At 48.7% G+C, this 14,845-nt stretch overlaps 1 pseudogene; it reads left to right on the top strand.

Moving 5' to 3' along the window:
* The first annotated feature begins 248 nt into the window (after positions 1-248).
* LOC109758290 (myosin-binding protein 7-like) lies at positions 249-8,915 on the top strand (annotated as a pseudogene).
* Positions 8,916-14,845: the final 5,930 nt, after the last annotated feature.

Below are 14,845 nucleotides of genomic sequence, written 5' to 3'. Positions count from 1 at the left end.
TGATGGAACCGACACACCCTTTGGCCGACGCCCCGGCTAGAAACGTTTTCCAATGAAAAAGGTCTTGCACGAGACAATGCCCCACTAGCGAGGGTGACAGCCAGAAAACGAGCGCGACAAACAAAAAACTACATTTGCACGAATCTTATAAAGAGTCGAGATCCAACAGCTTAAAATTAGATGTGAGATATTTCACGTCTATAGATGTGAAATAGCAAATCTGGGAAAAGAAATCACCGAGCCGCAGACTCCTTCGCTTCGAGGCCACCTTTCGCGCCGCGCCTCTCCTCGGCTTTGACCGCACCCTCTCACCCTAACCGCCGCAACGCCGCCCTCGCCTCCTGCGCGGGCGCCTACACCACGCATGCCTGCCTGTGGCTTGCCCTTCTTCCGCCATGGCGAGCGACCCCGGCGGCGGCGGCGACGCGTGCCCGCTCTGCGGCAGCGGGGATGACCAGGCGCCGGTGACGGCCGCCCCTGCGCGCGTCACGCTCCGCAAGCGGAACCTGCCAGCGGAGGCCGTTGCGCGGGTGGGGCCCGGTGACGAGGCGGCCGCGCCGCGTGAGGCGGTCGCGTGGCAGCAGAGCGGCATGGCGGAGCTGCAGGAGGAGCTCGAGGCGGAGCGCCGCGCCGCTGCCGAGGCCGCCAGCGAGGCCATGTCCATGATCCTGCGCCTGCAGCGGGACAAGTCCGAGGCCATGATGGAGGCGCGCCAGTTCCGGCGGTTCGCCGAGGAGCGGTTCGCGCACGACGCCTCCGAGGTCGCCGCCCTCCACGACGCCATCGCGCGGCGTGATGCCTCCATCCAGTCGCTCTCGGAGCAGCTCCGGGTGTGCCGCTCCCGCCTCATCCAGCTCGGGTTCCTCTCCCCGTCGTTCCTCCCCTCATCTCCCACAGCCGCCGCGGGGGACCACCTCTTCGCTGACGACTACCCTTCCATCCAATGCCTCGATTATCCTGCGCCCTCCGACGTCGGTACTCCACGCACCCACCACATGCTCTATACAATGCCCGGCCGAGATGCTTCACCACGGCGCCAGCGCCATGGGCGCGCACTCTCCAATGACAGCTTCTATGATGGCCGCATTGCAGCGGCTGATGAGTTCACGTACGTGGTGGAGCGGGACGTGTCGGACCAGGATGATGACTGCGACCGGGTGTACACTGTGGACGCAGTGCATCGTGTGCCTGTCGCCGCACCTGAGGACTGCTGCTACTTTCAGACGCCGATGGGAATGACGTGGGCTTTGTTGATGGGGTTGGGGCGTGGGCTGAGGAGCAGCAGATACAAAAGCTCAGTGCAAGGCTACAAGCACTTGAGGCAGATCGGGAGTCGATGCGGCATGCAATCATGTCGATGGGAGCAGAGAAGGCGCAGGTTGTGATGCTCAAGGATATCGCTCACCAGCCCTGCGAGGAGGCAGCACCATTGCCTGCAGTTTCATTGAAATTGCATCCAGTGCCGCAAGCGGTGGTAGCGCCAAAGAGGAAGTTGGTGAAGAGGCAGCCTTTCTGCGTGAAATTCTTCATTGTGACCGCAATTAAGGTAAACTCAGCTGGTCTCGTGCTTCTATAAATTCTTAGTTTGTTCATAGTGATCCATGAGTTATAAGTAAACCGGTACATTTAAGTATTCTTCATTTCTTCATGTTGTTATACTGGGTTTTGAGCAAACCACATGCATTGTAATAGTAATAATCTAGACATGCAACAAGGCATTGCTATATGTGCGCTGAATATGATCAGAGTAAGTTATTAGAAGTGCTTTATTGCTCGATATAACTAGCCGAAAGTCATAATTGTAGTCCTTTATCAAATTAGGAATATTTGTGGTTGCACTACTGCAGTGGCTCACCTTATTTGGATATTTTAAGGAGAGAAGTTCACTTTATAACCCTAAACTTGCCACTCGGTTTAAGGTTCAACCCCCAACTTTAAAACCGGTTATTGCACGCTCTGAACTAGCCACCCGGTTTAGTAATCACCCCCCCCCCCCCCCCCCCCCCCCCCAAAGCACTTGGGAGAATCCCGTTTTTACCACCACGTCAGCTGGGCGAGAGTAGTCATCGATGCGGGCTGGATCCTCTCACATTTCCTTGTGCCCAAGCCCTCTCCATGCAGCCGTTGCCGCCGCGTCCCCACTATCCATCCATGCTGCGCTGGTGCTCCTGGGCCGGTGTCGGACCCCGGATTTGGAACTATTCCAAATTTAGCTTTCTGCCAACTTTGGATACGTGCAGATCTGTAGTCCTGCCATAACGTTTATTTTCATACATACACACATTAATACATACTCCCTCCGTCCGGAAATACTTGTCCTAGAAATGAATAAAATGGATGTATCTATAACTAAAATAAGTCTAGATACAACCATTCCTAGGACAAGTATTTCCGGACGGAGGGAGTACTTATGTTTTTTTTACGTCGTTGTATCATTACAAGACTCAAACGACAATATAACATAGGAACGATGCACACATGAGCTAAAATAGTACTCCCTCCGTCCCAAAATAAGTGTAGCTGATTTAGTACAACTTTGACGGAGGGAGTAAGTATTACATCTAGAGACCTGAAAGATCCAAGGTTACATCATCCAAGAAAAGATCAAATAGTTTGAGCGCAGACAAAAAAGCAAATGGCCTAAGAGGGCTGGGGATAAACAACGTCCTGCCCACAATCTCAGCCAGCCACCGGGGAACCTCTGGTCCACTCATCGCGTGCAAGCTCAACATAGTAGTCGCCGTCGAAGTCGGAGTAGTCCTTTGCAACAATTGGTGGTTGAAAAACAAGATGAGCACATGATGTACTCCGCGCAAGACTTACATCAGATCTATTCTAAGTATGCATTGTTCTAAAAAAATGGGGAGGTTTGAGCGGCAGCAAGCACTAGCATCCTATAGAGACACACTGCAACTTAGGTCTATTAGAGATGAGGAAAGAGAGCGTACCCACGGTATGATAGCGTAAATGGTCCATGAACCTGCCACGAGATGATCGCTGGCTAGCGCCTTCATGAATCTGCTCGGGAACCCGACTGGGAACTCGATGTCTGGTCGGGTGTGTACCAAGTACCTGAGGCTACCGATGACAGTGCGGTAGAACTTCGCGTCCACTGGCCTCTCCTTGTTCTCCCTGCTATTGCAGCAGGCCTTCATTGGGGTGTGCGTGGCATTGCAGTCCGCCATGCCCACTCATTTGAGCATCTTGCTGGCATAGGCGGCCTGGGTGATTGTACATACATCCGCGCTCCTAGTTCACCTCCAGCCTAAGGTGTAGCAGCTTGAGGTTACTCATTCTGAAGAGCTGCTTCATTTCTTCCTTGAAGCAGTGCATGTCGTGTTGCTCAACTCCGGTGATGACAGGGTCGTCGACGTAGATGCCGACGATTAGTTGTGCGTCCCTGGTCCCTCGTGCATACACACCGTGCTCCGAGGCGCTGCGCGTGTAGTTGAGCGATGCCAATCTCGTGTCTAGCTTGGCATTCCATGCCCTCAGTGCTTGCCGCAGCCCGTACAGGGCCTTGTGTAGCCTGTACATGCCGTGCTCGTGATGGTTGGCGGTGAAGCCCGGCGGTTGAGACACCTGAACCTCCTCCTCAAGGTCGCCGTTGAGGAGCGCCGACTTGACGTCCATGTGGTGAACCTCCCAGCCCCGGTTCGCCGGTAGGTCAAGGATCAGCCGCACAGACTCGAGCCTTGCCACTGGCGTGAAAACTAACTTGAAAACCACCGCGCGAACCCTTCTGTCACCGGTGTTCAGAATAACACTTTACGTTCTCCCTGCCCTTAGCCTCTCCGTGGCTTGCTCTCCATGATCCTGGGTACCTGCAGGGATGAAGAACGCGGACGAGACAAGAGACATCTACAGAATAATTTTATTTCACATATACGGGCCGTTAATTCAAAGCACTTTCATTGATCCCCACACCAAATACAACGGGTTGCAAGGCCTAGGCCTCAACCCATACCTTACTGAACTACTCACACATTGAGATCAGATCACATGAAGAACAAATCTTGAAGATCGATCGATTGATAATATATCTTACAATGGATGCCTTGTGCGATGCACAATTACAAGTATGAACTAGAGGAAGATGAACTATAGTGGTGATGGTGGCTATGGAGATGGAAATGGCGGCGGCTAGGGTTGATGAGAGGGGATGAAGGTGGCTCTGTTCTGGCTTCGCTTGTGGACGTTCTGTTGACATTCTGGCGTGGTTCCCTTTATAAAAGTTGTTCAGGTGGACGAGGAGCCTCAGAATCCACGGGAACGCCGTCTTTTGTGCTGTTTTCTCTGGTGCACCTCCTGATTTCTTCTATCTCCTTTTCCACTCCTTTCCATGTTCACACGTGTTTTCTTCACTTTTTAGGCCATTTCCTGTGGAAACACATCAAAGAGATGATTTGTGGAATCCTTTGCATTCTTTAGTCATTAGTAGCAATATCGGAGCGAATATCTCGGTTTAAACAAAGGGTGAATGAGTGTAAAAATATCACTCATCAGCAAGTAATTTCTCCCTTCTCTCCTTCCCTTCTTCTTGGGTTTGATTTCTCTGCTGCGGCCATGGCCATTGAATATTGGCCCAGCCTCACATTCTTCATCCACTTCCCATGCATTCAATTTTTATTGTATACTATACTGTACTATATACTCCCTCCGTTCCTAAATATAAGTCTTTTTAGAGATTCCAATATGGACTGCATACGGAGCAAAATGAGTGAATCTACACTCTAAAGTATGTCTATATACATCCGTATGTAGTCCATATTGAAATCCCTAAGAAGACTTATACTCCCTCTGTCCCAAAATTCTTGTCTTAGATTTGTCTAGATACGGATGTACCTAATACTAAAACGTGACTTGATACATCCGTATTTAGACAAATCTAAGACAAGAATTTTGGGACGGAGGGAGTATTTAGGAACGGAGGGAGTAGTACTCTATATACTACTTCTTCCGTTCACAAATGTAACATGTTCTATTTTTTCTGTGAATCGGATGTATATAGACACGTTTTAGTGTGTTTATTCACTCATTTTAGTCCTTATGCAGTCCATATTGAAATACCCAAAACATCTTGGTAGTATTTGTGAACGGAGGGAGTACACACTATGTATAGTTCAGCAGTACAGTACCATGTCGACTAGTCCAGCAGTAGTCACGTGAGTCTCAACCTCAGCTCGACTTGTCGACTCGTAATTCTTGGTTACATCAATAGATGGTGTTTTGTCCAATAAATCTGAAGAGTGCATGTTGTGTGCAAAATTAACCTCAATAGTTGGTGGTTTGTGTAATTTCACTTGTATATATGCACCCAGTTTTAAATAGGCTGCAGTATTAAGTACTCCCTCCGTTTTTATTTACTTCGCATATTAGAGTTGACTGAGGTCAAACTTTATAAAGTTTAGAAATGAATATAAATATTTAGCATAACAAATCTATATGATGTGGAAGTACATTCAACAACGAATCTAATGGTATTGATTTGTTATTGTATATGTTAATATTTTTGTCTATAAACTTTGTCAAAGTTTGTAAAGCTTGACTTTGACCAAAACTAATATGCGAAGTAAATAAAAACGGAGGGAGTAACCTGAGAATTTAGTCATTATTTGTATATCACCAGCATGGTATTTATTTATTCCTTATTATTTTATTCACGGCAACACAGCTGCTAGATTAGGGGTAGGCATCATGCACTGGTCAAAGGGGTGGTGGTTCACCCTCATTTCACATGAGTACTGTGCAATATTCTTGAAATATCCCCCCCCCCCCCCCCCCCCCCCTCTGTTTCTTACAGCAATTAAAATTCTTAAAATACTACTTCCTCCATTCACTTTATAAGATGTTCTAACTTTTTTCCAAATCGGATGTATGTTTGGTATGTTTGTTTACTCATTTCAGTCCATACGTAGTCCATATTGAAAATATCCAAAACATCTTATAATAATGAGCGAAGGGAGTATTTGGGTTATAGTGTCACCAAACACATGAGCAAAATATGCCTTATAATTTGTCAATTTGAGGATACGGACAAATTGTTTCTTTCTTGTGCATCTGTTGCATTCGATCTTTAGGCCCCATTTTCTTAGTTCACTCAGTCAGTACGTGAACATCTTCTAATCCATCAAACCTGAATTAGAAGACACTTTGTTGTATTCCATTATACTACCAAACAGCGGAAGAAAGCAGTCTGACATGAAATCAAGTTCTTTGTTACTCCCTCCGTACGAAAAAACTTGTCCCTCAAATGGATGTATATGGGTTAGTATGCGTGACATTACAAAACAGGTGTGCTACGAATGTCCTGTAAACAGAACAGTATGCGTGACATTACACATCAACATGTGAAGTGTCAGAATTGGATCATGACCGAACGTTTATTTATTATATGGGTTAGTGTCAGGTCTGCTACCAAATGTCCTTAAACAGAGTAAAATACGTGAATGTCATCAACATGTGAGGCGTCAGGACTGGATCATTACTGACATTTTATTATTAAGCATGAGGTTTGACCTATGCACAGTTGACTATAACCTGCCATAGCTCTCATGGCGCCTGACAGCATTGTTGTGCAAATTGTGGTATGGTTACGACAACAACATCAAAGCCTTTCATTTCCAAACAAGTTGGGTAGGCTAGAGTTGAAACCCATAAGATCTCGAAATCAAGTTATAGTTCTGGCATGTGGATAGGAACTTCCACGCGTCCTGTCCATGGCTATTTCCTTGGTGATATTCCCGTCCTTTAGATCTTTCTTTACGTAATTCTCCGTTGTCATGTTTCTATCTTGACCTCTCTTGGCATTATCAACACGCTTTAACCGTACGCTATGCCCAGACCATCTTATGTTGGACAAGCTTCTCTGCAGTCGGTGCTACCCCAATTCTACCATGAATATCATCATTCCGGACCCGGTCCTTTCTTGTGTGGCCACATATTCATCTCAATGTGTGCATCTCTGTTACACCTAACTGTTTGACATGTCCCCTTTTACTTGACCAACATCCAGCTTCATATAACATGGTAGGTTGAGTCGGCATCGTATAAAACCTGCCTTTTGGGTTTTGTGGCACTCTTGTCACGACGCTAGAAGCTTGGCGCCACTTCATCCGTCCAGTTTTGATTCAACGGCTGACATCTTCATGGATATCACGTTCATTGACCCTAGATATCGAAAGGTGACCTTCTGAGGCACCACCTGCCCATCAAAGCTAACTTACTTGTTATCGTGCCTAGTAGTACTGAAACCTAACCTCATGTACTTTTTTTGAGAAAACGTAAAGGACATTTGCGTTTCATTTCATTGAAAAGATAGAAAAGACCTCCAAGGAGGTACTTAGTTTTAGTTCTACTAAGTCTAAAACCTTTCGATTCCAAAGTCCGTCTCCACAACTCTTACTTTCTATTAACCTTTGTCCGACTATCGTCGACTAGCACCACATCATCTGCAAAGAGCATACACCATGGATATCTCCTTGTATATCCCTTATGACCTCGTCCATTGCAAATGCAAAAAGGTAAGGGGTCAAAGCTGACCCTTGATGCAGTCCTATTTTAATCAGAATGTCATTAGTGTCGCGATCACTTGTTCAAACTTGCCACAGTATTATCGTAGATGTCCTTGATAAGGGTAATGTACTTTCTTGAGTCTTTGTGTTTCTCCAAGGCTCATCACATGACATTCTGCAGTATCTTATTGTAGCTTTCTCCAAGTCAATGATCATGTCAGGTCCTTATTCTCCTGAAAATGGGTTACATGGTCGATCTCTCAGGCATGAAACCAAATTGATTCCTGGGCATGCTTGTCATTCTTCTTAAGCGGTGCCCAAGACTCTCCCATAGCTTCATTATATGGCTCATCAGCTTAATCCCACTGTAATTAGTACAACTTTGAACATCCCACTTGTTCTTGTAGATCGGTACTAATATACTTCGCCTTCATTTTTCAGCCATCTTGTTTGCTCAAAAAATAAGGTTGAAAATCTTAATTAACCATACTATTGCTATGTCTCCGTGGCCTCTCCACACCTCAATAGGGATACAATCAGGGTCCATCGCTGTGTCTGCTTTCATCCTTTTTAAAGCCTCCCTGACCTCATTCTCCTGGATATTAAATTAAATTTACGGGGCAATTATTTCCATGATTTTTTATGAACTTTGTCTAAACTTCGATGAACTGACCCACCTGTCAGCAAGATAGGAAGAATGGGGAAAGGGGGAGTAAAGAATTGAGCAGCTCACTTCAATGATAATGCAGAGTACTCAATTTACTATATTTGCATGTTTTAATCCGGTTCAAGCAGATATTAGTATTACATGGCAACTATAGGGTAAACCTTAGTTTCTTTGCTGATTTGCTTCTGTTCTGTTTCATCCAGTGGATCGTATCTGTCTTTTCCCGGCAAAAGAAATTAGATCGCATCAAGTGAGTTGTCAAATCTTGCTCAATTTGTTAACGGTTACCTTGTATCTTTCTGTATGTGACCATTGCTGGGCATCGTTCGCAGGTACCCGTTTGGTTTGTGCGGGACCTATGTTGGACTAATGCTGCTGCTTGATAGGTCCCACAAACAGAGATACAGAAGATTTCTTAAGAGAGCTAGGTGATGCCGCTCACTTATTATATGCAGCGGCCGTGGAAGACTCTGCGCTTGTATGATGCTTTGTGAAAAATGTTGTCATTGTTGCATATATCTTTTCGCTCTTTTGTTCATAAATTTTATGCTGGTTTGGTCTGGCAATCTATCTAGTTATCAACTGAGGTTCGAGGTCTTGTCCATTTATTTGATTTGGTGCCTATTTTTCTCCTACTATTGTGATGATTGTTTTTTAAGACAAGTATGAATTGGTTCATTTGTACAAAGTACTCCCAAGTAACGAGCAATATCAGAAGTAGAGATTGTTTAGCAGTGCTATGATGTGTTGGATTGTTGATGGGCTTAGGCCCATATAAGACAATAATCCCTGGTTAATCTCTAGGGCCCATGCATGTGTACGGCAAGTGGTGGTTAATCTCAAGAAAGTGCTAATATTTCCAACATGATGTGCTCCTGTTTCTGTACTCATACCAGATTTTGTGGAAGACCGGATTTTGAAGTTACCAGTAATTTTACCACAAAAATAAACCATTAACTAATTTCTGAAATATCGAAAGGCAAGCCTCTGGTTGGGTGGGCGATGCGTAATGAGGCAGAAGGCAGATGCTGTGCCCAACGTATCAGTTGCACAGGTTCAAGCGGGACCTAATCGGTAAGGTTAAAACATAAATTCAAAACCAAACTAAAAAAACTACTACTACTAGCCCCCCCCCCCCCCCCCCCCCCCGGCCCGCCCGCCCGCCTTCTACATGGCGAGCAACCGGTACATCTTGGTGTAGTCGTCGCTGCTGCCCCCGTCCCTTGCACGCCGCCGTCGTCCCTGCTGCATCCCAGCCCTGGGTCGCCGTGGCGGACGGGGTTGGACGGCCCGGGCGCCTCCTCGTAGCTGTCGTCGAGGATGATGATGCCGCCCTTCTCGCGGCCGCAGCGCTGGGCGGTGATCTGCTCGAGGGCGCGGCGCTGGCGCTCCATCTTCTGCCGGACGTAGTCGTCCCACGCCCATTTCAGGCCGGTCTCCTTGTTGGCGGCCATGGCCTCATGCTCCTTGACGGCGAGGAGCCCCGGCTCGGTCTTCGGCGTGACTAGGCGGGAAGAGGGAGGAAAGGGGCCACGACCACCCTTGTTGATGACGAGGGCGCCGCCGCGGGTGCGCCGTGCGAGCGACGTCTCCTGTGGCTCTGGCTTGACGGGGCGGAGTGCCGGCGATCCGGAGGAAAGGGAGCCCGACAACGAGGAGGACGTCGTCTCCATTCGACGCGACTTCCAGGAGCTGCTGCGGCGGCGAGAGAAGGAGGGGGACGCCGGGTACTCCAAGCGCGGCGTGTTGCCGGCCTCGATGTGCTCGAGGACAGCTTCGAGGGTGCGGTCGGGGACGCCCCACCATTGGCGCCGCCCCACCATTGGCGCCGCCCCTCGGAGTTGAGACGGTTGCGGGGCTCGACGCCGTTGGTGGAGGTGGTCGAAGTATGCCGTCCACAGCGTGTTGCTGTCGGGGGCGTACCTCGGCTGGTTCCGTGCCTGCTCCGGCAGCGACGACCGGATGCGCGCGATCTCTGTGCACCGATCAGCGCTGGTGGGCGTTGGAGGCACCGGGACGCTGCCGGTGCTGAGCCTCCAGGAGCCTAGCACCCGCATGTCCGGCGGGGCTCGGAAGTCTGCCTCGTAGAGGAGGCGGGCCTCGTCCTCGTGTAGGTGGCGGCGGCCGAAGCCATTGGCCACCGCTCCGTCGCTGGGGTAGCGCTCTGCCATTGTCGTCGGAGGAGGGGGCATCGGCTGGGAGAGAGGGGGCGTCGGCGGCGAGAAAGGGTCGTCCTCGGCGAGGGGGGGGGAGGAGTGTGTGCGGCCGCTGGCGCGGGAGGGGGCGGCTCTTATTGCGGCGTGGGGCGGCGCGGGCGGCATGCGTGTGTACGCGTTGCGGGAGGGGCGAAACACGCGTCGATGCGCCTTCATTGCACCGCCCGTGAGGAATCAATGGAAGGCTGATCGGCGGCAACCTTGGCATTGATACCCCGCGGGAAACCGAGGCGATGAGGACGACGAACGCGCCTGGTCGCTGACTCGGCAGGTCCACCAGGCTTTCGCGCCAAAAATGTTTCCCCCGGCGTCCCCCAGCGCGCCAGGTTCAGCCTGGATCCGCCGGTGCCAAATTCGGCCCTAACTGGGCCGTTTTTAGCTCTTAGGCCTTGTGATTAGGGTGGTGCTTAAACCGGTTAGCCCTAAGGAAAAGAAAAATAAACTGGTTTTTTCTGAAGCATCGACGCCTATTTCTACCGGAGAGACGCCTAATTAAGTATCTATCATGTATAAATAAGCATCGGTGCTTAAAGAAAACTTGGTTTATTTGTCTAAACACCTTCCTTAAGCACCTACCATTGTACAAGGCCTTAGCGGCTTGGCAAGCTTTTCTTCATATATTTTTTACAGTAGTCACCACACTTTATTACTGTTAGAAAAAATATGCAACTAGAGGTGGGCATAAAAATTAGGGCTCCGCCTCCTCCTCCTTCTCCAAGAAAGAAAGTTAGGGTTTGTGCCTCTCGCGGGCACCGGCGCAGGTCCGCCTCATCTCCGGTGGCCCTAGGGCCATGGAGGCGCGGTGGATCCTGGCAAGGGCCGGCGGGAGGGCTCCGTTTTTAGTCTTTTTTTTCAATCTTGTTAGGGTTTGTGTCCTACTCAGGAAGGCGAGACGGCGGCGGCTCTCTGAAGATGGAATAAAGGTCTCCCCGCCTAGCCCCCGTTCCGGCGGTGCGTCTAGCATCGTTGGTGGGCGTGTGGAGGTGTGTCTCCGGCAGATCTATCTTTGGTGGATTTGCTCGGATCTCGTCGTTATTTGTCTACGTTCGTGTGTCTTCAGTTTGGATCCTTCCGATCTACGTTATTTTTCATCGGCGGCGGTTGCTGTTCAGGGGTGCTGGTCCTATGGGGCCTTAGCACGACGACTTCCCGACTGTCTACTACAACAAGTTGTGCCCGGCTCCGGCGATGGAGGGGCGATGACGGCAGCGCGCCTTCGGCTCGCTTCGGTGCTTGTAGTCGTCGCTAGGTGGTCTACGAATCTGGATGTAATTTTTATTTTTGGTATTTGTTGTACTGCCATTATTGAAGATGAATAGATTGAAATTTTTTTCGCAAAAAAAAAAGAAGAGGTGGGCATAAAAACCGACAATCCGAACTCCGGACCAAAGCCCAAACCGAAAAAACTGAATTTTCGGTTTTTCTTTTTAGAACAGATAATTTTTGGTTTCTACTTGCAATAACCGAACTAACTTCTGTTGATTTGGTACGTATCTCGGTTGACCGAAATAACACCGAACTGGACATGTCAGACATACTGGTATGGAGTTCTCTCTTGGGCTCTGGCAGTATGGACGAAGAGCGTTGCTCATTTTCCCGTACACTTCTGTACGCTAAGTTTTTGTTTTGTTTCGAGAAAACTCTACGCTAAGGTTTTTTTTTTTTAGACAAAACTCTACGCTAAGTAGGCATGGGTGTTCTGCTAAACAGAGCTTGACAACTCAGCCCGTGGGGAGCCCCTAGTCAGCGCTGTAGGCGCTCGTTGACGAGCTGGCGCTTGCACTGTAGCTAGCATGGGCCGGCCCACGAGCGCGCTCGCTCGCTCGGGGAAACGAAAACAATCGCTGAGTTTGATCGCTATATCCGTCGCTCGCTCGGCCTCTCGCTAGCAGCCATTTTTTTCTTTTTCTTTTTGAGAAACCACCCAATTTTCCTATTTCTTACGAATTACGAAATAAAAATGTGAAATAAAAACAGGTTTACAGATCTAAAGAAAAATTTCATCAATTTAAAAAAATTTCATCTCTTTAAAAAAGGTTCATAAATTTTTGGAAAAGGTTTATCGATTTTGAAAAAAGTTCATTGAATTTAAAAAAATTTCATCGGATTTGAAAAAAGTTCATAGATTCGAAAAAAAGTTCATCAATTTTAAAAAAAGTTCACAAAATTGAAAAAAAGTTCATCCAATTAAAAAAAGTTCATTAAATTTGAAAAAAGTTCATCAAAATTCAAAAAAAAAGTTCATGTAAAAAATCATCAAAATTCAAAAAAGTTCATGGATTTTGAAAAAAGTTCATCGATTTGAATAAAAGTTCAACAAATTCAAAGAATGTTCGCATATTTGGGGACAATTCATCGGTCAAGGAAAAAGAAGAAAAAGAAAAACAAAAACAAAAAAGGAAAACGAAAAAAAGAAAAAGGGAAAAGGATTGAATAAAATACCTATAGGTTAGAAGGTAAGCATGACTGTGCTTGTTGGCGGGGTGGTTACATCAGCCAGCCCTCGAGTAGGAGGTCGCAGGTTTGAATCCTTTACGCGCGCGGTCTTTTTTCTTTTTAACCAGAGAAAGTAGTAGAGCAAATTGGGCCGAGCCCAACCGGCCGCGCTTGCAGGCGCCCGTTTGCGAACGAGCACTTAAGCGCCAAATAGGAATCACCCAGCCCATGTACAACCAGCAAAAGAGACCATGGACGTCCCTTTTGTGGGCTGTGGGCCGACCACATGCATCGGAATCAGCCCGTGTGCGAGAGTCGGCCAGACAAGTCTGAACGTGATGTTCGTTTAGTCCCACCTCGCTTGGACGAAGCAAATGGGGCACAGAGCTTCGGGTATATAATAGGTTGCAGCAGCCACCATGACCACAAATTGCTTAAAGCAATGCTTCTCGGTGTAAACCGCAAACCGAATTGAATTACTCGGTTAACTGAAAGTTTTGGTTAGCCCTTTTGGGTTGACTTTTTCGGTTAGTAAATCTGAAAACCAAAATTGTGAAAAAATCAAACGGTAGAAACCGAATTTCTGGTTGGGCGATGCTAGGTGCCGGCGCACCGGTCGAAAAGTTTTGGCCGGCCGCGTCCCAGCCCTTGGATGCGAGCCCGCGTGGCCATTGGATGCAGCAAAAAAAAAAAACGATTCATCCCGGGCTTCTTCTACCTCGGGCTAGATCTGCAGCTCCCGCTCGGCGTCCTCGTCGCCGTGCCTCCAGTTCCCTTTGGTGGCCGTCCTCGTCGCAGGTGGGGACCCTCCTCGTTCGCTAGTCGCCATCTCATCCTCTTCGGCTGACCGTCCTAGTCGCCAGTCACCACCCTCGTCAGCCGTCTTCGTCGTCACCTCGACCCATGCAACAGCTGCACCTGCCGTTGCAGCTCTCAACGACGATGGGTGTAGCTCCGCCACCGCCCCTCGCCGTTAATGCTCGCTGCAGCCGACGATGACGGCCACCTCATTCAGTCGGCGGCATTGAAACCGTCGCAAACCCCCTGTGTTGTAAACGCTGGAAAAAAGCTTCAACCCCTGGATGGAAAAGCTTCAACCCCTATATGGAAAAGCTTCAACCGGCACTGCGAATCAGGGGGATATGCAACTGCTCGCACAAAAATGCTTCAACCTTAGATTGAAAAAGTTTCAACCAGATGATAGAGAGAACTTCAATCAAGCGCCGCTCAAGAACGAAACAAGTTTCAAATCGTTTACAGAAAAGCTTCGATCATGGATGGAAAAAGCCTCAACCGTGTATGAAAACAGCTTCAACCGTTGGAAAAAAGCTCCAATTAGACACTTCAAACCAGAGAAAAGTTGCCAACGTTGACAGAAAAAGATTCAACCATATATGGGAAAAGCTTCAAATGGCTATCAGCGACAGAAAAACTGTGGTTGCAGCCCGCGGTCACCTCGGTCATTGCCGTCGCACACCCCGGCCGCCGCGGGGTTGCAGCACATGGACATCGTCGTGGTAGCACCCCGTCGTCCCCGGTTACAGCATCTCCCGTGGTCACCCCGGTTACCGGTGAGATGGGATGGTCACCGCGCAGAGTTGCGATGGTCGCCGCAAGCTTGAGACCATGGTCGAGCGGGAGGGGAGACGTGTTGCTGCGACCCGGGGGGGGGGGGAGCAGGAAAGCGCGGCGCGCGCCCCCCGACAAGCTGTTCCATATGTGGGGTTGCTGCGTGCACGAGATGCGGGGAGATGCAGGAGTCGCGAGGAAGAAGGAGACGCAAGGAAGAAGGAGCGACCGACCCAATGTTCGGCCAGCGCTCCGGAGCCAAACGTTTTCCTTTCTGGTTTATACCGAATGCCCACCCCTATATGCAACATAGTATTATCAAAAGGCCAAAATCCACCATAAGTATAACTCTAACACCCCCCCCCCCTCAAACTCATGGTGGATCCACAACACTGAGTTTGGAGAGGTAAAAAACTCATGATGGATACACAACACTGAGTTTG

Source organism: Aegilops tauschii, chromosome 4 (genome assembly GCF_002575655.3).
Source record: "Aegilops tauschii subsp. strangulata cultivar AL8/78 chromosome 4, Aet v6.0, whole genome shotgun sequence".
NCBI lineage: Eukaryota > Viridiplantae > Streptophyta > Magnoliopsida > Poales > Poaceae > Aegilops > Aegilops tauschii.
This window is presented reverse-complemented; position numbering and strand designations above follow the sequence as displayed.